The 27,382-nt window shown below is 45.9% G+C and overlaps 1 long non-coding RNA gene across 2 annotated transcripts in view; it reads left to right on the forward strand.

Moving 5' to 3' along the window:
* Positions 1-27,158, forward strand: part of LOC134947569 (uncharacterized) — a 79,116-nt gene extending 51,958 nt beyond the window's left edge. For both annotated transcript variants that reach the window (XR_010182628.1, XR_010182629.1), the window contains exon 3: positions 27,024-27,158. This is a non-coding gene — a long non-coding RNA (uncharacterized LOC134947569). The remainder of the gene's footprint in view (positions 1-27,023) is intronic.
* The last annotated feature ends 224 nt before the right edge of the window (positions 27,159-27,382 follow it).

Genomic DNA, 27,382 nt, shown 5'->3' on the forward strand with positions numbered 1-27,382 from the left:
AAAGCTCCATGAGTTTATCAAGAGTCTCAGGAGCGGGATACTGAAGGAGACTGTCTTTTATAGACTCAGATAAGCCGAGGCGAAACTGACTGCGCAGGGCTGGGTCATTCCATCCACAGTCGTTCGACCAACGGCGAAACTCCGTACAATAAATCTCTGCGGGATTCTTACCCTGTCTGAGAGCACGCAAATGACTCTCGGCGGATGCCTCTCTATCAGGGTCATCATACAATAGCCCTAAAGACCCCAGAAAGGCGTCTACAGACAACAATGCCGGATCGTCAGTTCTTAAACCAAAAGCCCAGGTCTGGGGATCCCCCTGAAGTAAAGAAATAATAATTCCGACCCGCTGAGATTCCGTACCTGAGGAGACTGGTCTTAAACGAAAATAAAGTTTACAAGACTCTTTAAAATTAAAAAACTGCTTTCTATCCCCAGAAAAACGGTCAGGCAAATGCATTTTTGGTTCAGGAACGACCCTCGGGGAAGTCCGTAACAGATCTTCCTGTGACCTCACCCGAAGGGATAGATCCTGAACCATCTGAGTAAGTTCTTGAATCTGACTAACTAGAAGCTGGCCAGGATTTGGCCCTACACCAGTGGGATTCATGAGGCCGACAAATCTTCCAAACTGAAATAAGGGAAAAAATCAAACCCTGTTTAATTTTAAATTTTAGTCTGGCCGGTAATAATGTTATGATACCAGTACGTCTGACCAGAGGTGATCTTATGACGGAGGTCAGAGTACTGGAATGGAATGCTGGTTACGGGAGCAGGAAAGCCTAGTAACCCCTGGCGCCCTAACTCCGTTGTCTCGCCCGTGTTATCAGAAATCCCCTGCGAGACTATGGTTGCTTGAGCCCATGGCAGCCGCGTTTGAAGGGCGGATTATGTCTGCCCAACTCCGATGCCCCCTCAGGTCTTAATGGGAGACAAAGGGAAATCCGAGACAGGGTGATAACAAGGGGCCCTCTGACTAAGCAACCAGGCCAGGGGCTACAAGCTAACTAACTTAAACCAGAAGTATGTGCGGACAAACCGCCAGGGAAAAGGACAACCAAAAATCCACGAATCCGTTACTCCTATCCAGCACCGCTGGATACCAGAGTGGATTTGTGGGAGCGGAATCCTCCGCAAAAGCTCCGAAACACAATATAACCAAATAATAAATAGTAAGCGGTCAAGCCGCAACACACGGCTACGCCGCGACTCACGAACACCACAGGATGTTAAAGGTGCTCGGTCAGGACTCCAGGAAAAGATGACAACTTCCGAGTATTGGACCACTGAGGACAGGAACGACCGGATAGACAGGACTGGAAAACTCTCTGCAACAGACACAGCAAACAGGAAGCTATTACCGGCGTCTGTGAGAAGTCCAGAGAGTGCTTTTAACTGGGAGCTCTCCAATCAGGAGCCAGACAGGGTAATTAACAATCATGCCGTGCAGCTGCATGCTGCACGGCCAGGATACCAATGAGGTGATTAATCTAGACCCAGCAACGGGGAACGCGGTCCGACAGTGGCGTCCCCGTTGCTAGGGTCTGAGCGGCTCCGTGCGCCCGGCGTCTAGCGTTGCTAGGGAGCCGGCGGCTGTCCGCATGCGGCGTCCCTAGTTGCTAGGCGCCGGGCCGCACTGACGGGCGGACCCTCGGCGCCTAACACTAGTATAGACTGGATGATAATGATATAAAAAATATATATATATATCACTACTGCAGGACAGGTATATATTGTATAATGAAGGACCTGCTGGACACTGTCAGCACTGCAGACTCCTAAACTACTAGTATGAAGAAGATAGAAAAAAAAAACCACCACAGGTAGGTATACAATTATGGACGAGAGACTGCCGACACAGATGTAGCTACAGCCGTGGACTACCGTACTGCGTCTGCTAGTATAGACTGGATGATAATGATATAAAAAATATATATATATCACTACTGCAGGACAGGTATATATTGTATAATGACGGACCTGCTGGACACTGTCAGCACTGCAGACTCCTAAACTACTAGTATGAAGAAGACAGAAAAAAGAAACCCCACCACAGGTAAGTATACAATTATGGATGAGCGACTGCCGACACAGAGGTAGCTACAGCCGTGGACTACCGTACTGCGTCTGCTAGTATAGACTGGATGATAATGATATAAAAATATATATATATATCACTACTGCAGGACAGGTATATATTGTATAATGACGGACCTGCTGGACACTGTCAGCACTGCAGACTCCTAAACTACTAGTATGAAGAAGATAGAAATATAATGAATGACGGACCTGCTGGACACTGTCAGCAGAATGCGTTTATATATAGAATTAAAAAAAAAAACACCACACGAGTGTTTAACTTTTTCAGGCAGACAATATACTGGTGGTCACTGCTGGTCAGTCACACTGGCACTCTGGCAGCAAAAGTGTGCACTGTTAAATATGTACTCCTGCTATAACTGCTCCCCAGTCTTCCCCACAATTAAGCTGTGTGAGCAGTGAGCACTACTCAGCACAGTCAGATATACATAGATGATATTATCATGCAGCACACTGAGGCTGAGCACAGATATGGTATGTGACTGTGTATCGTTTTTTTTCAGGCAGAGAACGGATTATATTAAATAATAAATAAAACTGGTGGTCACCACTAGTATAACTATCAGCAAAACTCTGCACTCTCTGAGTACTCCTAATGCTCCAGTAAATCAAGTGTCTCACTCTCTATCTAAACGGAGAGGACGCCAGCCACGTCCTCTCCCTATCAATCTCAATGCACGTGTGAAAATGGCAGCGACGCGCGGCTCCTTATATAGAATCCGAGTCTTGCGATAGAATACGAGCCTCGCGAGAATCCGACAGCGGGATGATGACGTTCGGGCGCGCTCGGGTTAGCCGAGCAAGGCGGGAAGATCCGAGTCTGCCTCGGACCCGTGTAAAAAGCGTGAAGTTCGGGGGGGTTCGGATTCCGAGGAACCGAACCCGCTCATCTCTAATTATAATAGGATTTTAATTACCTTAATGGTAAATCCTTTTCTCGTAGTCTGTAGAGGATGCTGGGGTCCATATTAGTACCATGGGGTATAGAGGGGTCCACCAGGAGCCATTGGCACTTTAAGAGTTTAATAGTATGGGCTGGCTCCTCCCTCTATGCCCCTCCTACCAGACTCAGTCTAGAAACTGTGCCTGAGGAGACGGCATACTTCGAGAGAAGGAATTACATATAGTGGCGAGATTCATACTAGCTCACACAACAGGCAAATCCGGCTAACATGCCGGAACAGCTCAGGAACAGCTGAAACAGTACTGAAACAGTAAATAACGCAGAACTTACCTAGGAACCAGGCAGTACTGAACTATAAAAACCAATGCAGGAAAACGAAGCGCTGGGCGGGCGCCCAGCATCCTCTACGGACTACGAGAAAAGGATTTACCGTTCAGGTAATTAAAATCCTATTTTCTCTTATGTCCTAGAGGATGCTGGGGTCCATATTAGTACCATGGGGATGTCTCAAAGCTCCCAGTACGGGAGGGAGAGTGCGGAGGCTCCTGCAACACTGCTTGACCAAACTTGAGGTCATCAGAGGCCAAAGTATCGAACTTGTAAAACTTGGCAAACGTGTTCGACCCAGACCAAGTAGCAGCTCTGCAAAGTTGTACAGCCAAGACACCCCGGGCAGCTGCCCAGGAAGAGCCCACTTTACGAGTAGAATGGGCTTTTACAGATTTTGGACATGGCAATCCTGCCGTAGAATATGCATGCTGGATGGTGAACGTGATCCAGCGTGAAATCGACTGCTTAGAAGCAGGACACCCAATTTTCTTGGGATCATAGAGGACAAACAAGGAGTCAGTCTTTTGATGATGAGCTGTCCTCTTCTTATAAATCTCCAAAGCCCTCACAACATCCAAGGCCTTTGAAGCAATTGAGGAGTCAGTAGCCACTGGCACCACAATAGGCTGCTTGATATGGAAAGCCGATACAACCTTAGGCAGGAACTGTGGATGAGCCCTAAGCTCCACCCTATCTTCATGGAAGATCAGATAGGGACTCTTACAAGATAAAGCCCCCAATTCCGACACACATCAAGCAGAAGCTAAGGCCAACAAAGTGACCGGCTTCCACATGAGAAACTTGATGTCAGCCTCCAGCAGAGGCTCAAACCAAGCAGATTGCAGGAACTGCAGCACCACGTCCAGATCCCAGGGAGCCGTCGGAGCCACAAAGGGAAGCTGGATGTGTAGAACCCCTTTCAAAAAGGTCTGAACCTCAGGGAGGACAGCCAATTGTTTTTGGAAGAAGATGGACAAAGCTGAGATTTGGACCTTGATGGAACCCAATCTCGGGCCCATATCCACACCTGCTTGCAGGAAAAGGAGCAAATGAACAAGTTGAAACTCCACCACAGAAAATTTCTTGTATTCACACCAAGAAACATACTTTTTCCAAATACGACGATAATGTTTAGAAGTTACCCCCTTTCTAGCCTGTATCAGGGTAGGAATTACCTCACTCGGGATACCTTTCCGAGCTAAGATCTGGCGTTCAACCGCCATGCCGTCAAACATAGCTGTGGTAAGTCTTGATAAGCGAATGGCCCCTGCAGTAGCAGATCCTCCCGAAGAGGTAAGGGCTTTGGATCCTCTAACAGAAGATCCAGCAGATCTACGTACCAAGCCCTCCTTGGCCAGTCCGGAGCAATGAGAATTGCCAGAACCTTTGTAATTCTCACCAGCTAAAGAACCTTTGGTATCAGAGGAAGTGGAGGGAACACATACACTGACTTGAACACCCACGGTGTTACCAGTGCGTCCACCGCCACTGCCTGTGGGTCTCTTGACCTGGAACAGTACCTCCTTAGCTTCTTGTTGAGGCGGGAGGCCATCATGTGTATGTGAGGAACCCCCCACCAACCGGTTACCTCCTCAAACACCTCCGGGTGGAGGCCCGACTCTCCCGGATGGAGATCGTGGCAGCTGAGGAAGTCTACTTCCCAGTTGTCTACTTCCGGAATGAAGATTGCCGACATCGCTACCGCGTGTCTTTCTGCCCAGAGGAGGATTCTTGACACCTCTGACATGGCAGCCCTGCTCTTCATTCCGCCTTGTCGGTTTATGTAGGCCACCATTGTCACGTTGTCTGGCTGCACCTGAACAGCCCGATCCTGTAGAAGGTGTGCTGCTTGCAGAAGGGCGTTGTACACGGCCCTTAGCTCCAGGATGTTTATTGGGAGAAGGGATTCTTGATTCGACCACCTTCCCTGAAAGGTTTCCCATAGAGTGACTGCTCCCAGACCTCTTAGACTTGCATCTATGGTTAAAAGGATCCAGTCCTGAATTCCGAACCTTCGGCCTTCCAGAACTTTCAGAGGAGTGAAATCCTGGCTTTCGGAGACAGGCGTATCCTCTTGTGTATGTGTAGGTGAGAGCCCGACCACTGGTCCAATAAGTCCAGCTGAAAAGGTCGAGTATGAAACCTGCCGTACTGCAGCGCCTCATAGGCGACAACCATCTTCCCCAGAAGGCGGATGCATTGATGAACCGATACCCAGGTAGGCTTTAAGACATCCCGGACCATTGTTTGGATTACCAATGCTTTCTCCACCGGGAGAAAAACCCTCTGCACCGCCGTGTCGAGGATCATTCCCAGGAAAGACAGCCTCCTTGTCGGCTACAGATGAGACTTTGGAAGGTTCAGGATCCAACCGTGCTGCCTGAGCAGCTGTGTCATGAGCGCGATGGATCGCAACAACCTCTCCCTGGATGACGCCTTGATCAGGAGATAATCCAGATATGGAATTATGTTCACCCCTTGCTTGCGGAGGAGAACCATCATCTCCGCCATCACCTTGGTGAAGATCCTCGGTGCTGTGGAGAGGCCAAATGGCAGCACCTGGAACTGATAGTGATCGTCCAACAGTGCAAACCTGAGGTATGCCTGAGGCGGTGACCAAATGGGAATATGCAGGTAAGCATCCTTGATGTCCAGGGACACCAGGAACTCCCCCTCCGTGAGTCCTGAGATGACAGCTCTCAGAGATTCCATCTTGAATTTGAACTCTCTGAGATAAGGGTTCAAAGACTTTAAATTCAGGATAGGCCGTACCGAACCATCCGGTTTTGGTACCACAAAAAAGGTTCGAATAATAACCCTTGTTCCACTGCTGAGGTGGAACTGGAACAATGACCTCTGACACAATAAATTTTATGATGGCCTCCAGAAGGATTGTTCTGTCCGCCAGCAGAGCTGGCAAGCCTGACTTGAAGAAACGGTGAGGTGGGGGATGTTGAGACTCCAGTCTGTACCCCCTGGACACTATATCCAGGACCCAGGGGTCCAGGCCAGATGACACCCAGACATAGCTGAACTGCCGGAGTCTTGCCCCCACCTGACCTTCTTCCAGACCTAGTTGTCCACCGTCATGCGGAGGACTTAGGGGTATCAGAAGTGGGCTTCTGGGCTTGGGAACCTGCGGGAGCAGGTTTCTTTCCTTTGGCACAACCACCTCTGAAGAACGTATTCGAAGGCTTGTTCTTTCTAGACCCCATGGGCCGAAAGGACTGTGATGTGCCTGGTGTAAAAGGCTTCTTCATAGCCAGTGCAGCTGAGGGGAGAAAAGGAGACTTACCCGCGGTGGCAATCCACGCATCCAGCGCCTCCCCAAAGAGAGCCTGACCTTTGTATGGTAGGCCCTCCACACACTTCCTGGATTCCGCATCCGCAGACCAGTTGCGCAGCCAGAGACCCCTGCGAGCCGAGACGGACATGGAGGATATCCCCGCAGCCATGGAATCCAGGTCTTTCATGGAATCCACCAGGAACCCTGCAGAATCCTGAATATTACGTAAAAATAAATCAACGTCACCTTTGTCCAGCGTAGACGATTCCTCCTGTAAAGTGATCGACCACCTGGCAATAGCTTTAGCAATCCAAGCACAGGCTATAGTAGGCCGCAATATAGCCCCTGAAGCCGTGTAAATGGATTTCAGCTTAGCATCCACCTTGCGATCTGCTGGGTCCTTTAATGCGGTAGACCCCGGGACCGGTAATTCCACCTGTTTGGACAGCCTGGAGACCGAGGCGTCCACGATCGGCGGGGACTCCCATCTCTTCCTATCTTCCTCTGGGAAGGAAAAAGCCACCAAGATCCTCTTGGGAATCTGGAATTTCGTTTCCGGAGTTTCCCAGGCCTTTTCAAAGATAGCATTCCATTCTTTGGATGCCGGGAAAGTGAGGGAGGGCTTCTTATTATCTGTGAAGAAGGCTTCCTCCACCTGTTCCGGAGCTATGTCTGAAATGTGTAAAACATCCCTAACAGCCTTAATCATCAACTGCACCCCCTTGGCAAGTTATGCAGTCCCCCTCAATACGTCCCCATCACCGTCTGCAGCATCAGAGTCGGTGTCCGTGTCATCCTGCAAAATTGCAAGTGCATGTTTGTGAGAATGTGTCGCAGGGAACCCCGAGGATGCAGTATCAGACCATACAACCATAGAGGACTGGAGGATCTGCGTGGCATGCTCAGTCCTAGCAACTCTATCAGAAATCTGAGAAATAGTCCCCTTCAGAGAGACTAACCAATATGGCTCTCTAGCTGGGATCTGTGCTAAGACAGTGCAATGCTGATTACATGGAATGGAGTCTTCCTGGGAAGACAAATCCCCTGCAGCATATGAAACAGTGTCCCTAGACATGTTGCACACACACTCCAACACCCCACAAGCACACAGGGTATTATGAATACAGAGTTTCCCTTCCCAAGAATGGTAGAGAGACACAGAGATTGGAGCCAACCCACACACAGTGCTATCAAAGGTATAGGGAGTCCCCGACCAGCACTGGCTGTGTCCCTTAATAGGTGACACAGCCTGTATACAGCCTCCCCCCCCCCCCCCCCTTCTACAACCCCCTTGGTACTGTACAGACAGCTGGAGATTGCTCTGGAGGGACCTGGTTCCACTTGAAGTGATTGTAGGCAGGAGAAAATGGCGCTGAACACCGCTAGGTCCGCTCTGAGAAGCTCCACCCCTTCAATGGCACTGTCTACCCGCTCACCAACAGATTATACTGGCCAGAGGAGTTGCGCTGGCCTGGATCCTCAGATCCCGACAGACTTTTGTGGACAGTGTAGGGATCGGTGCTGGCCCAGGGCGCCCCTCCCAGCGCCGCACCGTAGTACCGCTGAGCCATCACGGAGCGCGGGTGAGACTGCACTCCATACCCCAAGGCTGCCTTCTTCACACTGTCCCCTCGCTTATAATGGGGGACAGTTACTCACTCGCCACCTCTTCAGCTCCCGAGGGGGTGGCGGCCGGCTGCCGGGGCGAGCGTTCCCCTGTGGCGGGGTGCGATCAGACCCCTCTGAAGCCAGTATTCAATCAGCGGGAGCAGTGGCTCAAGACCCCGCAGGGTGGACACTGCTCCCCCCCCCCCTCAGTCTCTCGCTGCAGGGAGGCTGTCGCCAGCAGCCTTCCTGTGAAAACAAGAAACTCTGAAAAATACAAATTAAACAGTAGAGTTCCCCTAGCTGTGACCGGCTCCTCCAGGCACATTTTCTAAACTGTGTCTGGTAGGAGGGGCATAGAGGGAGGAGCCAGCCCACACTATTAAACTCTTAAAGTGCCAATGGCTCCTGGTGGACCTGTCTATACCCCATGGTACTAATATGGACCCCAGCATCCTCTAGGACGTAAGAGAAATAGGAGACAAAGGCTTATCGTTTATACCATCATCCAAATGTAACACATGTCGCTGGTCTGAGGATTGCATAAATTTACGCAACAATTACGCCTGAAAGAGTATTTTAATAAACAACCAAAACAAGCGGATGCACAGAAGATATTGCCTTTCAAATCCAGATCCACTTGTGGCCCGGTGTCAAATAACTCTTCTATTAAAGTTTTCTCATGAGCACTTAACCAAGGAGTAATTGAAAATGCTTGCAAATTACCAGCACCACGTAACAATCTGTCACGAGCTGAACGTATTGCCTAGGACAAATTAAGATCATATGATGATATCGTGATTCCACCTGCAGATAAGGGCGGGGAGGGTTTAGATTTGGACTGTCACTGTAATGATTGGGACAGCTCAGTGATCCTGAAGTATACCGACAATTGAATATGGGCCCTCATTCCGAGTTGATCGGTCGCAAGGCGAATTTAGCAGAGTTACACACGCTAAGCCGCCGCCTACTGGGAGTGAATCTTAGCTTCTTAAAATTGCGACCGATGTATTCGCAATATTGCGATTACTAACTACTTAGCAGTTTCAGAGTAGCTCCAGACTTACTCTGCCTGTGCGATCATTTCAGTGCTTGTCGTTCCTGGTTGACGTCACAAACACACCCAGCGTTCGCCCAGGCACTCCCACCGTTTCCCCGGCCACTCCTGCGTTTTTTCCGGAAACGGTAGCGTTTTCAGCCACACGCCCCTGAAACGCCGTGTTTCCGCCCAGTAACACCCATTTCCTGTCAATCACATTACGATCGCCGGAGCGAAGAAAAAGCCGTGAGTAAAAATACTATCTTCATAGTAAAGTTACTTGGCGCAGTCGCAGTGCGAACATTGCGCATGCGTACTAAGCGGATTTTCACTGCGATGCGATGAAAAATACCGAGCGAACAACTCGGAATGAGGGCCATGGATCAAACGCAGGCCTTTAAGAAGGAACTGGATGACCTATTGGGCCTAATTCTGAGTTGATCACAGCAGCAAGTTGGTTAGCAATTGTGCAAAACCATGTGCACTGCAGGGGGGACAGATATAACTTGTGCAGAGAGAGTTAGATTTGGGTGGGTGTGTTCAAACTGAAATCTAAATTGCAGTGTAAAAATAAAGCAGCCAGCATTTACCCTACACAGAAACGAAAAAACCCACCCAAATCTAACTCTCTCTGCACATGTTATATCTGCCCCCCCTGCAGTGCACATGGTTTTGCCCAGTTGCTAACAAACTTGCTGCTGCGATCAACTCAGAATTACCCCCATTGTCCTTTGGGGTAACGCAACAATGTATGACTGACAACGTTTTCAGAGCCTTATCTTGTGATTTTCCGGTGGCACCAGTTTTATATTCGATACCCAAAATACATAAAAATAACATGCACCCTCCTAGATGACCCATCATTAGCGCACATGATTCTTTATTTTATACTGTCTCCAAATACCTAGACAGTTATCTACAGGATTTGATTAGTGCCCAGCCTACATTTCTTAAAGATTCCACCACTTTACTTAAAAAATTTAAATTACTGTCTCCACTTCCATCTGGTTGTTACTTGTGCACATTAGACTTGATTTCATTATATACTAACATTCCACATACGCAAGGTCTGGAAGCAGTACGGAGGTTTCTGTCTTCCAATACTCTTTACACTGCTTTACTCCTCTCTGTTTGGAACATTCAATGATAATACCCTTGTTTCACTTAACTTGCTCTACGTGAAATTCTGGAACTGGGTGCTCTTTAAATTAGGAATGAGCGGATTTTGGATCTCAGATATTTAAATCTCCTGGACTTCACGATCTGAGTCCGGATCCGAGTCCAGCTCGGGACTTCCCGCCAGACTCGTATCCCAGATTGAGTTAAAACGTCATCATCCCGCTGTCGGATTCTCATAGGTTTTGGATTCCTTATCGTGTCACCGCCATTTTCACTCCAGTCTTGGAGAGTGAAGGAGACAGATCTCTGTCTCTCTGTGGGTGGTGGCATACAGGGGTGCTGCTGTCCTGTGCTGCCCTGGGGTGCTGTCCTGTTAGGGGTTCTGCTTGTCCTGTGCTGTACAGGGATGCTGTCCTGTGGTGTCCTGTGCTGTTAGGAATGCTGCTGTCCTGTGCAGTACAGGGGTGCTGTTCTGGGTTGCTGTCCTGAGGTGTCCTGTGCTGTTTGGGATGCTGCACAGGGGTGCTGCAGTCCTGTACTGTACAGGGGTGCTGTTCTGTGTGCTGTAAAAATAAATGGGTGCTGTAGCCCTGTCTTGTGTGCTGTAAAATAAAGGGTCGCTCTCGCCCTGTCTAGTGTGCTGTAAAAATAAAGGTGTGCTGCCTGTCCTGTGTGCTGTAAAAATAAAGGGGTGCTGTAAAAATTAAGAGGCACTGTTCTGTTTGCTGCAAAAAAATAAAGGGGTGCTGTAAAAATAAAGGGGCACTGTTCTGTGTGCTGCAAAATTAAAGGGATACTGTAAAAATAAAGGGGTACTGTTCTGTGTACTGTAAAAATAAAGTGGTGCTTTAAAAATAAAGGTACACTGTTCTGTGTGCTATAAGATAAAGGGGCACTGTTCTGTGTGCTGTAAAAATAAAGGGGTGCTGTAAAAATAATGGGGCAATGGAGCCTTGTCCTGTGTGCTGTAAATATAAAGGGGCACTGTTCTGTGTGCTGTAAAAATAATGGTGCACTGTGGCCCTGTACTATATGCTGTAAAAATAAAGGGGCACTGGTATGTGTGCTGTAAAAATAAAGGGGTGCTGTGGCTCTGTCCTGTGTGCTGTAAAAATAAAGGGGTGCTGTAAAAAATAAAGGGGCACTTTTCTGGGTGTTATAAAATTAAAGGGGTGCTGTAAAAATAAAGGGGCACTGTTCTGTGTGCTGTAAACATAAAGGGGCACTGTTCTGTGTGCTGTAAAAATAAATGGGCACAGTAAATATAAAGGGGTACTGTTCTGTGTGCTGTAAAAATAAAGGGGTGCTGTAAAAATTAAGAGGCACTGTTCTGTTTGCTGCAAAAAAATAAAGGGGTGCTGTAAAAATAAAGGGGCACTGTTCTGTGTGCTGCAAAAATAAAGGGATACTGTAAAAATAAAGGGGTACTGTTCTGTGTACTGTAAAAATAAAGTGGTGCTTTAAAAATAAAGGTACACTGTTCTGTGTGCTATAAGATAAAGGGGCACTGTTCTGTGTGCTGTAAAAATAAAGGGGTGCTGTAAAAATAATGGGGCAATGGAGCCTTGTCCTGTGTGCTGTAAATATAAAGGGGCACTGTTCTGTGTGCTGTAAAAATAATGGTGCACTGTGGCCCTGTACTATATGCTGTAAAAATAAAGGGGCACTGGTATGTGTGCTGTAAAAATAAAGGGGTGCTGTGGCTCTGTCCTGTGTGCTGTAAAAATAAAGGGGTGCTGTAAAAAATAAAGGGGCACTTTTCTGGGTGCTATAAAATTAAAGGGGTGCTGTAAAAATAAAGGGGCACTGTTCTGTGTGCTGTAAACATAAAGGGGCACTGTTCTGTGTGCTGTAAAAATAAATGGGCACAGTAAATATAAAGGGTACTGTTCTGTGTGCTGTAAAAATAAAGGGGCACTGTTCTGTGTGCTGAAAAAATAAAGGGGTGCTGTAGCCCTGTCCTTTGTGCTGTAAAAATAAAGGGGCACTGTTTTGTGTGCTGTAAAAATAAAGGGGCACTGTGGCCTTGTCCTGTGTGCTTTAAAAATAAAGGGGCACTGTTCTGTGTGCTGTAAAAATAAATGGGCACTGTGGCCTTGTCCTATGTGCTGTAAAAATAAAGGGAAACTGTGGCCCTGTTCTGTGTGCTGTAAAAATTAAGGGGCACTATTCTGTGCTGTAAAAACAAAGGGGCACTGTGGCCTTGTCCTGTGTGCTGTAAAAATAAACGGGTACTGTAGCACTGTCCTTTGTGCTGTAAAATTGAAGGGGCACTGTTCTGTGTGCTGTAAAAATAAAGGGGCACTGTGGCCTTGTCCTGTGTGCTGTAAAAATAAAGGGGCACTGTGCTGTGTGCTGTGAAAATAAAGGGGCGCTGTGGCCTTGTCCTATGTGCCATAAAAATAAAGGGGCACTAGTGCTGAAACTGCTGCCTACAATCATGACATTGACCATGCAGTTCCATCAACATCGTCTGCCTAGGCCGATGCCCAATGTCATAGAGGGCATGTAAAATCCAAGAAGCAAAAATGAATAACCAAAAAAAAAATCTGATTAGAAATGTAAAATTGGCAATATACCATTCACGACACAAAGTAGCAAGGAAAGGCTAAGGCCTTGGTCTATGTTTATGACTGGTGGTTCAGCTTTTCATGAAGATGGAAGCACTCCTCCCTCTCGAAATATGAAAAAAATAAAGCTTGATAAAGCATAGGAAAAAACAACTGTGCATTCAGACTCAGAGAAATCACAAATCCCCAGGAGAGTCCAAGTGTGTTCACGGTTCGGTTGCAATGTCTAGGCCTGACCTTCTCAACACTGTATGGCAAGAGGAGGCTCCTATCACCATTTTCATGCCCTCTGCAAGTGCTGGGAGCACCGCCAGTACAGTTGCTGATATTGAGATTGAGGATGTCACCATAGAAGTACACCAGGATGAGGGGGATATTGGTGTAGCTGGTGCTGAGAACGAAATTGATGATGAGGATTCCTATGTTGACGTGGTTTGTTTGAATAAAGCACCAGTGGAGACAGTTGTTGGCCATGGGATGAAAAAGCCCATTGTCATGCCTGGGCAAAATACCAAAAAATCCACCTCTTCGATGTGGAATTATTTCTCCAGAAATCTGTACAAGTGTCAAGCCTTGTGTTGCCTTTGTCAATCCATAGTAAGTAGGAGTAAGTATGTTACCCACCTAGGAAGATAATCCCTTATGTCACCTGCAGTGCATTCATCATAAGTCATTGTCAAGTTCAGAAACTTTGTGTAAGAAAGAGTGTTTTGTTCAGTCGGTAACTTTGTCAGTGATCAGCATAGGAGGTTACTTTCACAAAATGTGGAGAAGATGATGTTAAGCAAAATTAATTATAAATTCCTCCAGGAAGACCTTTACCAGCAATTACCTCCAGAAAGTACACAGGGACCTGTGATTGTGGATTCCAGCAGGGACAAATTAATACTCTCTGAGGATGAGGATGTAAACACTGAAGGGGTGAGGAATCGGAGGATGAGGATGACATCTTGGCTCTGTAGAGGCAGTTTGTGCATGGAGAGGTTAATTGCTTCTTTTTTGGTGGGGGCCCAAACAAATCAATTATTTCAGCCAAAGTCATGTGGCATACCCTGTCGCTAAAATGATTGGTTTGTTAAGGTGTGCATGTCCTGTTTATACAACATAAGGGTTACCAAGGACAATTCCATCTTGCGCGTCTTTTTTTGTCTGCAATATCATTCCAGGGGTGCTGCCCTACTGCCGTTTAAGTCCAGTGGCGATGTTGCCTGTCTGCTGTGCTGTGTAATTCTCCAGGGGTGCTGCCTATGCTGTATAAGCCCTGGGGTGTTGTCTGTCTGCTGTATAAGTCCAGGGAAACTGCATATCTGCTGTATAAGTCCAGAGGCGCTGACGTATAATTCCAGGGGTGCTGCTGTACTTGATACTAGGTTTAAACTAAAGCCTACAGCAGAATATGAAACAAGCTTGAACATCACAACCAGATTTGTGAAAACATATAGCCACAAAGGTGGAAATGGAAATTCCAAGTTTGACGAAGTGTTTTCCAATAAAGTTGGGAGAGACCACATTTGTGGCCAAAGTCAGTCAGACTCAGAAAAGACAGAATCATAATTCAGCAGAACGTGACATGGCAACATCTCCTACTTCATTTTCTTTGGCGTCTGATGGAGAAAACAAGATTTAACAAACACCCCTATGTCTATATGTCTGCCATATAATTCCAGGGATGCCCTGTCTAAAACCGCTCATCTCTAGTAGGTACATACATAGGTAAGAATGTATGTATGTAAGTGTGCATGCATGTACAGTAAAGTTGTACTTTCATGGTGTCTGTGTTTTGTTTTTATTTGGGTATTTTTTTGGTAGTAGAACTACAGGTATCAGTGGGTCTGTTTTCCCCCAGCATGCTGGTACTTGTGGTTCTCTAAGTACCAGCTTGCAGGGGAGGCTTGCTGGGACTTGTAGTTCTGCTGCAAAAAAAGAATATTCTTATTTTACACAAAAGGCTATCAGCCTCCCATCCACCGCCCACGGATGGGAGGGACAGCCTCGGGCTTCACCCCTGGCCCTTGGGTGGCTGGAGAGGGAGGACCCCTTGATTTAAGGGGTCCCCACTCCTCCAGGGTACCCCGACCAGGAGTGACTAGTTGGGGATGTAATGCCAGGGCCATAGGGCCAATATAAAAGTGTCCCCCGGCTGTGGCATTATGTCCCTGGCTTGTGGAGCCCGGTGCTGGTGTTAAAAATATGGGGGACCCCTATGTTTTTTGTCCCCCATATCTTTTGCACCAGGCGCAGAGCCCGGTGCTGGTTGTTTAAATATGGGGGAACCCCAGTAATTTTGCCCCCTGTATTTTTACAACCAGGACCGGCTCAAAGAGCCGAGACTGGTTATGCTTAGGAGGGGGGACCCCACGCAATTTTTTTTCTAATTTCAACCCATTCCCACCCCTTCCCACTGATAAGCATGCACAGATCTCACTCATCCGTGCATGCCTATCAGAATACAGGGGGAAAAAGCAGGTCTATTTGAAAACTGCTTTTTTATGATTTGTACTTTTTCACGGCAGTGTTTGGCTTTTGACGGCAATGATTGAGGATACGAATTTTTAGTACCGTATATACTCGAGTATAAGCCGAGTTTTTCAGCACATTTTTTGTGCTGAAAAAGCACCCCTCGGCTTATACTCGAGTGATGCGCCCGGAGCCCTGTGCAGGAGCAGAGCACAGGAAGCAGCCGTGAGAGAAGGAGGAGGAGGAGAGAGGGGGACTCGGGAGCCGCAGCAGCGCACTGTAATTGGTGCATCGACCAGTGACGCTGCTGCAGCCATCCCTCTCCCTCTCCATGCTCACCGAAGTACTGCCGCGCCGCCCGCCTCCTCAGCCGCTGCGCTCTGTCCCAAGGCCGGCCACCGCTGCCCGCACCGCCTGCTGCTGCCTGCACTCGTGCCCCGTCATTGAAGGTTAGTAGAGACAGGCTGCGGGGTGGGGAGCGCGGGTGTGTCGGGGGGAGCGCGGGTGTGTCGTGGGGGGGGGGGGTAGTTGGGGGCTGGGCATATCTGGCACTGTGAGGGCATATGGTATCTGGCACTGTGGGGGCATATGATGCACTGTGGAGGCATATCTGGCACTATGAGGGCAAATATCTGGCACCATGGGGGCATATCTAGCACTGTGGGGGCATATCTGGCACTATGAGGGCATATCTGGCACTGGGGGCATATGTAGCACCGTGGGGGCATATCTGGCACTATGAGGGCAAATATCTGGCACCATGGGGGCATATCTAGCACTGTGGGGGCATATCTGGCACTATGAGGGCATATCTGGCACTGGGGGCATATGTAGCACTGTGGGGGCATATCTGGCACTATGAGGGCATATCTGGCACTGTGGGAGCATATCTGGCACTATGAGGGCAAATATCTGGCACCATGGGGGCATATCTCTAGCACTGTGGGGGTATATCTGGCACTGGGGGGCATATCTGGCAGTATGAGGGCCGTGTCCAGCTATAGCTGCATTTACCACCCTAGGCTTATACTCGAGTCAATAAGTTTTCCCAGTTTTTTTGGGGAAAATTAGGTGCCTCGGCTTATATTCGGGTCGACTTATACTCGAGTATATACGGTAAATTACCGAGTTGTATAAAATAACAGGCATGTTTGACCGATGGTGTATTTATTCGTATTTTTTTTCTCTGCCTTAAAAAAATATACGAATGCCCTCATCACCGCTGAGATTTCAGTTTAGTAAATTCCCAAGATTACACTTTGAACAAAAAATACAAAATCGGTCAAAATCAGGAGCTTAGTAAATATACCCCCATATCTTATTGTTATACCCAATACAGTTTTGAAAGTAACAATACAAACGTTGCAGATTATTTAACTGCTGCTAAACAATACCCAGTGCAAATACATAAAATATGTCCAAAGACTGTGCAAAATGCTAACAGATGAAATGAGTGACCTGACATTGTATTTTGTTTCACACTTGCAGGCATTAACATTGGGCAGCATTTTAACAGAAATGCAGCAACCACAGGATAACATTATATCAAAACTTATGTTTTCTTGCTTTAACACTGGCAAAGTTTTCAATAATGGTTTCAAAGCAGATTCCTCGCATCAGTTCACTTTCATTCTTAGAAGAGTTAATGCCTTTAGGCGCTCATCCTGCTTTGTCAATGTCAGTTTATTTTTTATAAGTGTTAATTTGCTAAATGAACGCTTTCCTGAGCAGTTTGTGATCATTAAACAAAGGTAGATTCTCAGAGAGACAGCTACATTAGGAAAAACATCCTTGATCTTTTGTACATACAATAACTGTGCTTGAGATGAAGGTGTGTGACAGGTCCTTCCTTTGGCAAACTGTACAAACTGAACCATTTCTTGAGGATACACTTTTTTGTCTAGATCTAGTGGATAATGTTCAGTAAGTTTCGTAGCCTCTGCCACTATTTCTCCATCCGTCATTTTGGAAGAGCTAAGCACAACCTTGAAACGATCATATATAACAGAATAGGCAACAATTCTATCATTCAGTGCCATTTTGAGGCAATCAAGTATGTGCAAGTATGTCTCCACATGAAATTTTTCTCTTGCAGAAAATGTGGTTTCTTCTGACTCCACACTATCCACATTCCTTTTTTTCCTTCTTGCATGAGTTACTCTATAGTCTGATATACCACTTTCTGCTTGTGTCTCCTTCTCCAAGTTATCAAAACTTCCACGCAGTGAATCTAAAAAGTGACCTAGAGATTCTAGTAAATCTACAGCAACCTTGAGGTCAATAGTCATGGATTGCAGTGCTTTGCTTGTTGTATTAAATCTGGACAGAATGGTATTCTAGAAGTGGCAGTGGAATGCTATTTCCAGCAAATTCGTAGCCTGAGTCAAGGTGTCCGCTTCGTGTCTTGTAGCTGCAGTTTGTTGTTTATCTTCAAAATTTTCATCAAAGGCATCTTGAATGTTTTTGTATCCTTTGGCTAAGGCAGCAGTTGCATCTGCACGAGCAGACCATCTTGTTTCTGGTAGATTCTTCACTGTGAGTCCTTGTTTTCCCAGATTATTCATTAAAACAGACCAATGGTGGGTGGAAGCAGAAAAGAATTGGTAAACATTTGAGAGAAAACCAAAGAAGTTTACAACTTCCACGCAGCAATCAACAGCATTTGATCCAACAAGGTTTAAGGACTGTGCTGTGCATGGCGCAAACACAGCCAGAGGATTAGAATCCTTCACCCTTGCTTGCATTCCAGAATATTTTCCAGCCATGTTGCTTGCATTGTCATAAGTCTGTCCACGGCAATCCATGATATCAATGTTTTCAGACTTCAAATATTCTAGCAAGTCTTCTGTGAGATCTGCAGCCTTATGACTATGAATCCTTAGAAATGTGAGAAAACGCTCAACTGGTATGCCATTCAATACATAACGTACAGTAACACTGGGCTGATCAGCATGGGTTACATCTGGTGTTGAATCAACCGACACTGAGAAATACTTAGAAAGTGAAATCTCTTTCACGATATGGTTTGTCACCTGCTTTGCTATACGTTCGATAAACTCTTCAACAATTGTTGATGAAAGATAGCCTGTCCACTGTTTCCAGTCTTGGATATGTTTTGCAAGAAAAGGATCAAATTGTGCTATCAATTCAATGATTCCAAGAAAGTTACAATTATACTTTGAACCAACTGTCTCATCACTCCCGCGAAAAGCTAAACCTCTCTCTGCTAAAAGTTTCACAACTGCTACAACTCTGCGTAGTACTTCACACCAGTATTGTTTTCTTTCCACAAACTCTCGTTCCATATAACTGTCAATATGACCTGATTTTTCACCAAGTTCACGGGCTTGCAAAATGCAGTTCCGGTGTGCATCACTTTCTTCATGGATTTTTATCCTCTCTTGTGCCTTTTTCCATTGAGGGAATCCATCAGTGAGAACTTGTCTTTTTTACTTCCCATCAGTGTACAATAAGTACAATAAATGGAACCCTTTGAATCACTATATGACATCCATTTTCTGTGATGGACTACACCATTAGGCCAGCATCCATAACACATGGTGTTTTTAAAGAAACGATGATATCCTCTTAGTCTGGCCTGAGAAGGTTTGTAGTAGTGTGATGACTTGTGATATTTCTCTGACTCATTTGTTTTGGCAGTTCTCTAATCCTTGTTTTAGCCAATAATCAACTTGCAGAGCTGATTGGAAACCACTTTGCAGGATCTGTTGATTGGTGTTCACTTAGTGTAGCAAAAGCATGACTTTGTTCTTCAGTACCTTTACTTGTTGAAGGTCCACCATGTTCTGTCAATTGCTGATTTTCATTATCACTGCCTTCAAAAGGACTTGGTCCAATTTCTTCACTTTCTTCATCAACAGATTTTGAAAATGTTGACTCTGTTTCTTTCTGATTATGTGGTGCACTTGTGTCTGCTGAATGTCTGCTGTGACCGCTTTCAGGAACAGTGTCTTCACATTCGTCATCAAAAGATTTTGCAATATTTGACTACGCTTCAAATTATGTTGTTCAGTTATTTCTGTTGAATGTCTGATTGGCATTTGTGATGTGCTTGGACTGGTAGTAGAGGTATTTGATTGAAAGAAATAATTTAACTTGGGCATCTTTGCCAAGACTGCATCAGCACTTCGCTTCTTCTCTTTTGCCTGTTTGCGCTTTTGAGCTCCTGAAGCTAAAAGTCTTTTGGGCATTTTGAAGGACTGAAAAAAAGATCTATAGATAAACAGCTATAGCTAGACACATATATATATATATATATATATATATATATAGCAGGGCATGTTAATACTATTTTAGCTATGAATTTCTGCTAATAAAGATATCTGTGTATCCAGATACACAGCAGGGGGCGATGAGGGCGATCGCCCCCCGTAACACAAGACCCAGCCCCGCCAACTTGTTCCTGCGGGCAGCAGAAGTCGGGGGAGCTGAGTGCGATGTCTGGGACCTGGCTGCATTGACAGGGCAGATGAGATGGCACCGGGAGCCTGGCGGGACCACCCAGTGTTGCCTGGCCACTGCTGCCAGTGGCAGCACAAACTCTGCGCCGCGTCCTTGTTCGCTCCTTCAGCCGCGGAGGAGCTGCTGCCACCATGTCTAACAGGTCATGAACCGCAAGGACACCCGACAGGTGAGGGGCGGGGAGAGGATGGGAGGCATTTGGTTGGTGTGGATAGTGGCCAGAGTGCTGTGCTGTGGAGAAACCAGTGCAGGAGAGACAGGGGACCCGCTGGTTGGACAGTGCTCTAGCCTATTGTGTCTGTGTATGTACTGTATAGTACATCACTAGTGTCTATATGTGCATGGAGTGTTACTGGTTGAGTGGTTGTGTGTGCTGTGTATCACTAGTGTGTGTGTGTGTGTGTGTGTGTGTGTGTGTGTGTGTGTTAGTGTTAGTAGTGCGTGACAGTGTGTGTGACAGTGTGTGTGTTAGTAGTGTATGTATTATGTATCACTAGTGCACAGGTTCTCAAACTCGGTCCTCAGGACCCCACACAGTGCATGTTTTGCAGGTCTCCTCACAGAATTACAAGTGAAATAATTAGCTCCACCTGTGGACCTTTTAAAATGTGTCTGTGAGTAATTAATACACCTGTGCACTTGCTGGGTTACCTGCAAAACATGCACTGTGTGGAGTCCTGAGGACCGAGTTTGAGAACCCCTGCACTAGTGTGTGTGTGTGTGTGTGTGTCTGTGTGTCAGTATTGTATGTATGGTGTATCACTAGTGTGTGTGTGTGTGTGTGTGTGTACATGCGTGTTAGTTGTGTATGTATGGTGTATCACTAGTGTGTGTGTGTGTGTGTCAGCATTGTATGCATGGTGTATCACTAGTGTATGTGAGTGTGGTGTGTGTATTAGTAGTGTATGTATGGTGTATCACTAGTGTGTCTGTGTGTTAGTAGTGTGTCTATGGCATAGTGTGTGTGTGTGTGTGTGTGTGTGTGTGTGTTAGTAGTGTATATATTATGTGTCACTAGTGTGTGTGTGTGTGTGTGTGTGTGTGTGTGTGTGTGTGTGTGTGTGTGTGTCAGTAGTGCATTTATAGTGTATCAGTAGTGTGTGTATGTGTGTGGTGTGTGTTAGTAGTGTATGTATGGTGTATCACTAGGGCCTAGCAGACTGGAAAGGGGAGGGGTCTGGATTAATTTTAAAACAGCCCCCCCTATAGGAGAAGTCTAGATCCGCCCCTGGTTTGAGCCACTGTCCAGCCTAAATAGATGAATGTGTAGTGAATGTTATAAAGGGGCGCTATAATGTGGCATAATATGAACTGGGGACACTGTATGTCATAATATGAATTGGGGGTACTGTGTGGTATAATGTGTACTGGCAGCTCTACAATAAGACATAATATGAACTAAGGAACTACTATGGTTCATAAAACAAACTAAGGGGTATAAAATTAACGGAGTCACTACTATGCAATTATAGGTCATAAAATTGCCAACTGCTGAGGAGAGGTGTCTCTCTAGAGCATTGGAACAGGGGCACTTTCAAAATGTTGCTATGGGGTGAACCACCTTTTGGGCGTGTCTCCCACCACCTTTTGGGCATGTCTAGCACTAATTTTCATTCTATCAGTAAAATCACATGGTGTAATCTAATTTCTCCCTAGTTCCTAATAATACAAGTAGATATAATACACCCCAGAGAAATAAAATGAAACATAATGGTGCGACTGTCCGCTACGGCATAACCCCGAGTCCTAGCTGCCGCTGCACCCTATCGCTGCTTACACTTCCACAACTTATCCTTAACCTAGTGGCAGAACTAGAGAGTGGTGGGCCTTGGTGTAAAATTCACATTACACCACACAGTATGAGTCAAAATTAACATTTCACCACACGGTATGAGACGAAATTCACATTACGCCACATGGTATAAGCTAAAATTCACATTACATCACATGACATAAGCCAATATTCACATTATGTAACACATACTTGCCTACCTGACCCTCTCCATGAGGGAGAAAATGCTCTGTTCCTGGGCTTTCCTGGTAATGTATGATTGCCATCACCTGTGGTGAGCTAGTTAATTGATAAGAAAGGTGTTTCACGACAGGTGATGGCAATCATACGTTACCAGGAAAGTCCAGGAACAGAGCATTTTCTCCATCATGGAGAGGGTCAGGTAGGCAAGTATGATGTAACATGGTATGAGCCAAAATTCACATTACGTCACATGGTATAAGCCAAAATTCACATTATGTAACAAGGTATGAGCCAAAATTTACATTACGCCAGACAGTATGAGATAAAATTCACATTATGCCACACTGTATGAGCCAAAATTTACATTCTGCCACACAGCAAGAGATAATATTCACATTACGTCACGCGGTATGAGCCAAAATTTACATTACGCCTCATAGTATGAGTAAAAATTTACATTGCGCCACACACCAAGAGATAACATTCACATTACGCCACATTGTATGAGCCACAATTCACATTACACCAAACTGTATGAGTGCAATTCACATTACGCCACACTGTATGAGCCACAACTCACATAACACCACACTGTATGAGCCGCAATTCACATTAAGCCACACGGTAGGAGCAAAATAAACATTACGCCACGCTTTATGAGATAAAATTCACATTACGCCACACTGTATGAGCCAAAATTTACATTCTGCCACACAGCAAGAGATAATATTCACATTACGTCACACGGTATGAGCCAAAATTTACAATATGCCACACGGATTCTCACCTGCCGCGGGTCCCGGTTCTCGCCACTTCAACGGGTAGTGGGGCTGTGGTGACGGGATGCTGCTGCGGCGCAGGCCTCTGGCGCGTCTGTCCAGCGCCTGGGGCCCAGTGGCCGGGGATCTAGGGCGCCGTGTGGGGAGTTTCTTCAACGACTACTCATTGACTCCTAGCTCAGACTACATCTTCCATTGGCCTTTGTCTCATGGGAAGAAACTATATCCAGCCCCCTCATCTTCTTCATCCACAGGCGGTTGCTTCCTCGGGCAAGTCTCAGTCACCGGATCCTCAATTCCAGCCGAGCGTGACAACGCCACACTGTATGAGCCGCAATTCACATTACGCCACACTGTATGAGCCGCAATTCACATTACGTCACACGGTAGGAGCCAAAATTTACATTACACCACGCTTTATGAAATAAAATTCACATTACGCCACACGGTATGAGGCAAAATTCACATTACGCCACGTGCGAATGAGCGGCTGCAGCCTGGCCTGAATAGACCCCATACTACCCCCCAAACACATAATATAATACACAGTGCCCCAAACACATTATGTGACACATGGTGCCCCTCCAAATACATTATATAACACACATTATACATTACTTGTGGGTGCAGTCCTGTTCACATGTGGGTTCCGGCAGCAGGTGCTGCTGATAAATGTACCCTCTACTGCCCCTGCAGCGGCATCTCTGTCGCCGGGCCTGCTGACCGGGCATAGAGGGCGAGTGTAGAGAGGAAAGGGTCAGGTGGATGACGGGCACGGGTGTAGAGAGCGGGTGTGGGCGGGCGTAGCGAGCGGCCGTAGAGAGCGGAAGGTCTCTGTGCGTGGGAAGTCTGTGCGGGCGGACGGACATAGAGAGCGGGCTGTCAGTGCTTTCTGGAACAGTTTATACCCACTCCATTTCTGACAGTAGTTTATTCTACCCTTACTCCTCTGCTGCTCTCCTATACACACCAAAACGTCTTATCCCCTTCCACATTCTTACTAATATACTTTTTCATGACACCTCCTCTGTTTGGAAATCAATATGCCACAAACTATCTCGCCCTTACACTGCTTCCAAATATTTAATATTTTGGGGCAACCGCCTTTTTTCCCCTGGGCTTGACAACACTACATACTTGCTCTGGAAGGATAGTGGTATTGCTAGAATTAAGGATGTATTTGACACGGGTGGGACTGTGATCATTTTTAGTGTGCTTCATGATACATTTTTGATTCCCCACTCACAATTCTTTATGTACCTACAAGTTGTACATTATGCTAGGTTGTCTCTCCGATCTCCTGATCCCCTCCACTCCTTAATGGCATTCCTAATATTCCACCCTTATAAGACCAAATATCTTAGCTCTGACCTGATGTCTCACACTCCTACCAAGGTTTGGAAACAAAGAGTGTTATCTTGGGGTCGTGTCTGATATCCCCTCTATTACTGTATGTCTGCTGATGACCGGATTTGTCACTATGATTCCACGCTGAAACACCTGCGTTGCTCTTGGCTTCAGGAAGTACATATTAAAATGATAAACTGTGTATATATTTCTCAAGCCAGGTGCCGCTGCATGGTTTTGGAGGAGTCGGGGGATTGTCTTAAATGCAAACGCCCTAATGCTACTTTTTTCCATAACTTCTGGCAATGTCCTAAAATACAGAAGTTTTGGGGTAATCTTGTCAATTATATCAATTTGATATTTCATTTGAAACTTTTTATTGCTCCTCTCACCTTGTTTTGTGCAAATTTTAAGGCTTGTTATCTGGGAGCCAATAAGGCCTCAATCCTACCTTTATTGACTGTCATTATTACCGTTGCAAAAAAAGTTATTATTTGTAATTGGACCTCCTCCAAGCCCCTCTTTTTGACTGCGGTGAAAGCCTTATTGCTTAAGACTTTGTATTATGACCGCCAATACATATTTCCTGCATTGGAAACAGGGGTGATCTAATTTTACAAAAAATGGGGTGCTCTTGTTGACTCCTTCGACCCCTCCACCCAGGATAACATCCTTAAGGTGTTTGAGGTGTTTGAAACCACCTCTTGGTACTTATGCCATACTTCGTCTTAGCTGAAGTGTTAAACTATTTTTTTTTTTATTTTCTTTATTGCTTCTACTCCAACCTGTATTGTATGATACTGATGTTTGACCCGCAAACTCCTGCTTCACTTCACCCCTACTGTTCTCTCCCCACACACCCCTCCCCATCCTTTTCTGACTTTATTTTTCTCTATCTTACCTTTATGCCATTCTCTTTTTTTATGTGATATTTGTCGGATGTATGAAGGCTTTATATTTGCGGTCTCCGACTTTGTGATATTTTTTATGTTTTTACTCATGATTATATACCACTTGTTACATCTATGCAATTGACTGGCTCAATGTTGCCTTTTGTACCTTTTATATGCCTTTCTCATGCAATAAAAAGATTTAAAAAAATAAAATAAAAATATGAATAAAACAAGACACACAGGTATGCTCACATGCATGTGACATACAGGTATGCTCACATGCGTGTTACTGGGAGCTGTGAAAAATGAAAATAAGGAATCTGACACAAAATATGTAAAGAAAAATGCAATAAAAAAAAAAAAAAGAAACCCACAAGATTTTCATAAAAAGAGGCTCCAGACTCCGTGGAGGGGACAATATCCAATCTTGATCCTATGGTATAAACCAGTTTATTTGCATCCCAGCATTAAATCCGAGATTATCATAATCCCTAAAAATGGAGTAGGGAGTACAAATTCAGAGGCTTTGGCCCCTAGTTTTTCAGTTTGTCCAGTAATGTGGTAATTATACATTTGCTTGGTTAAAGTCCTTTCTGTTCCACACCAAGATAGGATTTGAGGTGAAAGCCTGTGTGTTGTTCCTGATTGCGGGTGCCTCTCTAATTTTTAATCACCTTTTTGACACTGTCCTCTTCCTCTTGCCTCTTCTCATAATGTGAAAAGTAATCAAATATAGAGATTGTATATTTGTAGCTAGCTATCATTCAGAGAACTTAGTGAGATTTTTCCAGGGGGATCACTGGTTGCTGAAATGATGGGTTTATTAAACTGTGCATGTCCTGTTTAAACAACATCTTCCCAAGGACAATTCCATCTTGCACCTCTTTTTTCTTTGCATTATGTGCTCTTTGGGGCCTAGTTTTTAAAACTGCCATCCTGTCTACAACTGCAGTGCCACTCCTAGATGGGCCACGTGTTTGTGCTGCCCAATTGTGTCGCTTAGCTTGGTCATCCAGCTACCTCAGTGCAACCTTTTGGCCTAAAAACAATATTGGGGGTCATTCTGAGTTGATCATAGCTGTGCTAAATTTAGCACAGCTACGATCAGGCACTCAGACATGCGGGGGGACGCCCAGCACAAGGCTAGTCCACCCCGCATGTCAGTCCGCCCCCCCCCCCTGCATAAATGCAAAAGCATCGCACAGCGGCGATGCTTTTGCATCTCAGGAGTTACTCCCGGCCAGCGCAGCTCCTGCGGCTGGCCGGGAGAACCTCTTTGCTGCCCCGGGTCGCAGCGGCTGCGTGTGTCTTCACGCAGCTGGCGCAACCCGCCCCCCCCCCCCCCCCCAACAGTCCGGCCACGCCTGCATTTTTCGGACTGCGCCCCCTAAACGGTGGCTTAACTCCGCCATCCATCCCCCTCCCACCCAGATCCCGCGTCTGCCTCAGAGGTGATCACTAGGCAACAACGGCTGGCATGCGCTGGCGCACTGCGGCGCATGTGCAGTTCCGACCCGATCGCTGCGATAAACTGCAGTGAGCGATCGGGTTGGAATGACCCCCATTGTGAGGTGTGATGTATTCAGAATAGACTGGAAATGAGTGGAAATGGATGTTATTGAGGTTAATACTACTGTAGGAACAAAACAAAACCCAAAATTCTGTGATTTTAGCTGTTTCTATAGTTTTTTAAAAAAAAATCCAAATCCAAAATCAAAACCCGAAATGGAGGTTTTGGCAACTCCAATCCAGATCCAAAACATGAAAGGAGATACAGGTCCAAAACCAAAACACAAAACCCGAAAAGTGTCCGGTGCATATCTCAACTTTAAATATATTGGCTTTAGCACTTACAAAATTATGTTTTTTTTAATTATATAGACTCATGGGCAATGGGCATAATATTGTATAACATACAATAGTCTCTGGCTATGACTGGCTTTTTGATTACATATATCCACTTGGCCGTGGTATCATTGCCAGGTGCTTTATGATATATTTATTTATGCAAAGTGCTTGCTTGACTTCCTGTACATTTTTTGTCTAGTATCTTCTGCCTAAGCATTACTGCCATATTGTGCCTCTTCTATGTAATGCACCTTCTCTGTGTTCTATGGTGTTCCTTCCTCCCTCACAGTACACGCATGCCAGGTTACCATGACAATGACGCCAGGAGGTGTGCATCCATGACATCATCGGGACCTGATGGCGTGTGCGGACTGTTGGGTGGCGGTTTCAGCGTGGTCGTTTTCTGCCTCATTTCTCCTTTATTTAAGGTAAAATGTTGTATGTGTCCTGATGATATTTTAACTATTAAAATGAAACATTGACTTGTATACACTGCACTGAATTGTTCCCCTGAGTGGATGTGGACTGGGAGTTAAATTTCTATTGGGCTGATTGAGTCCTGTGAGTGCCGCTTGCCTCTCTCTGACTGTATGTATTGTTACACTGAGGGCACCCAGGCATTATTATTGAATTGACTGGAGTGCCAGT

This window comes from Pseudophryne corroboree, chromosome 8, assembly GCF_028390025.1.
Source record: "Pseudophryne corroboree isolate aPseCor3 chromosome 8, aPseCor3.hap2, whole genome shotgun sequence".
NCBI lineage: Eukaryota > Metazoa > Chordata > Amphibia > Anura > Myobatrachidae > Pseudophryne > Pseudophryne corroboree.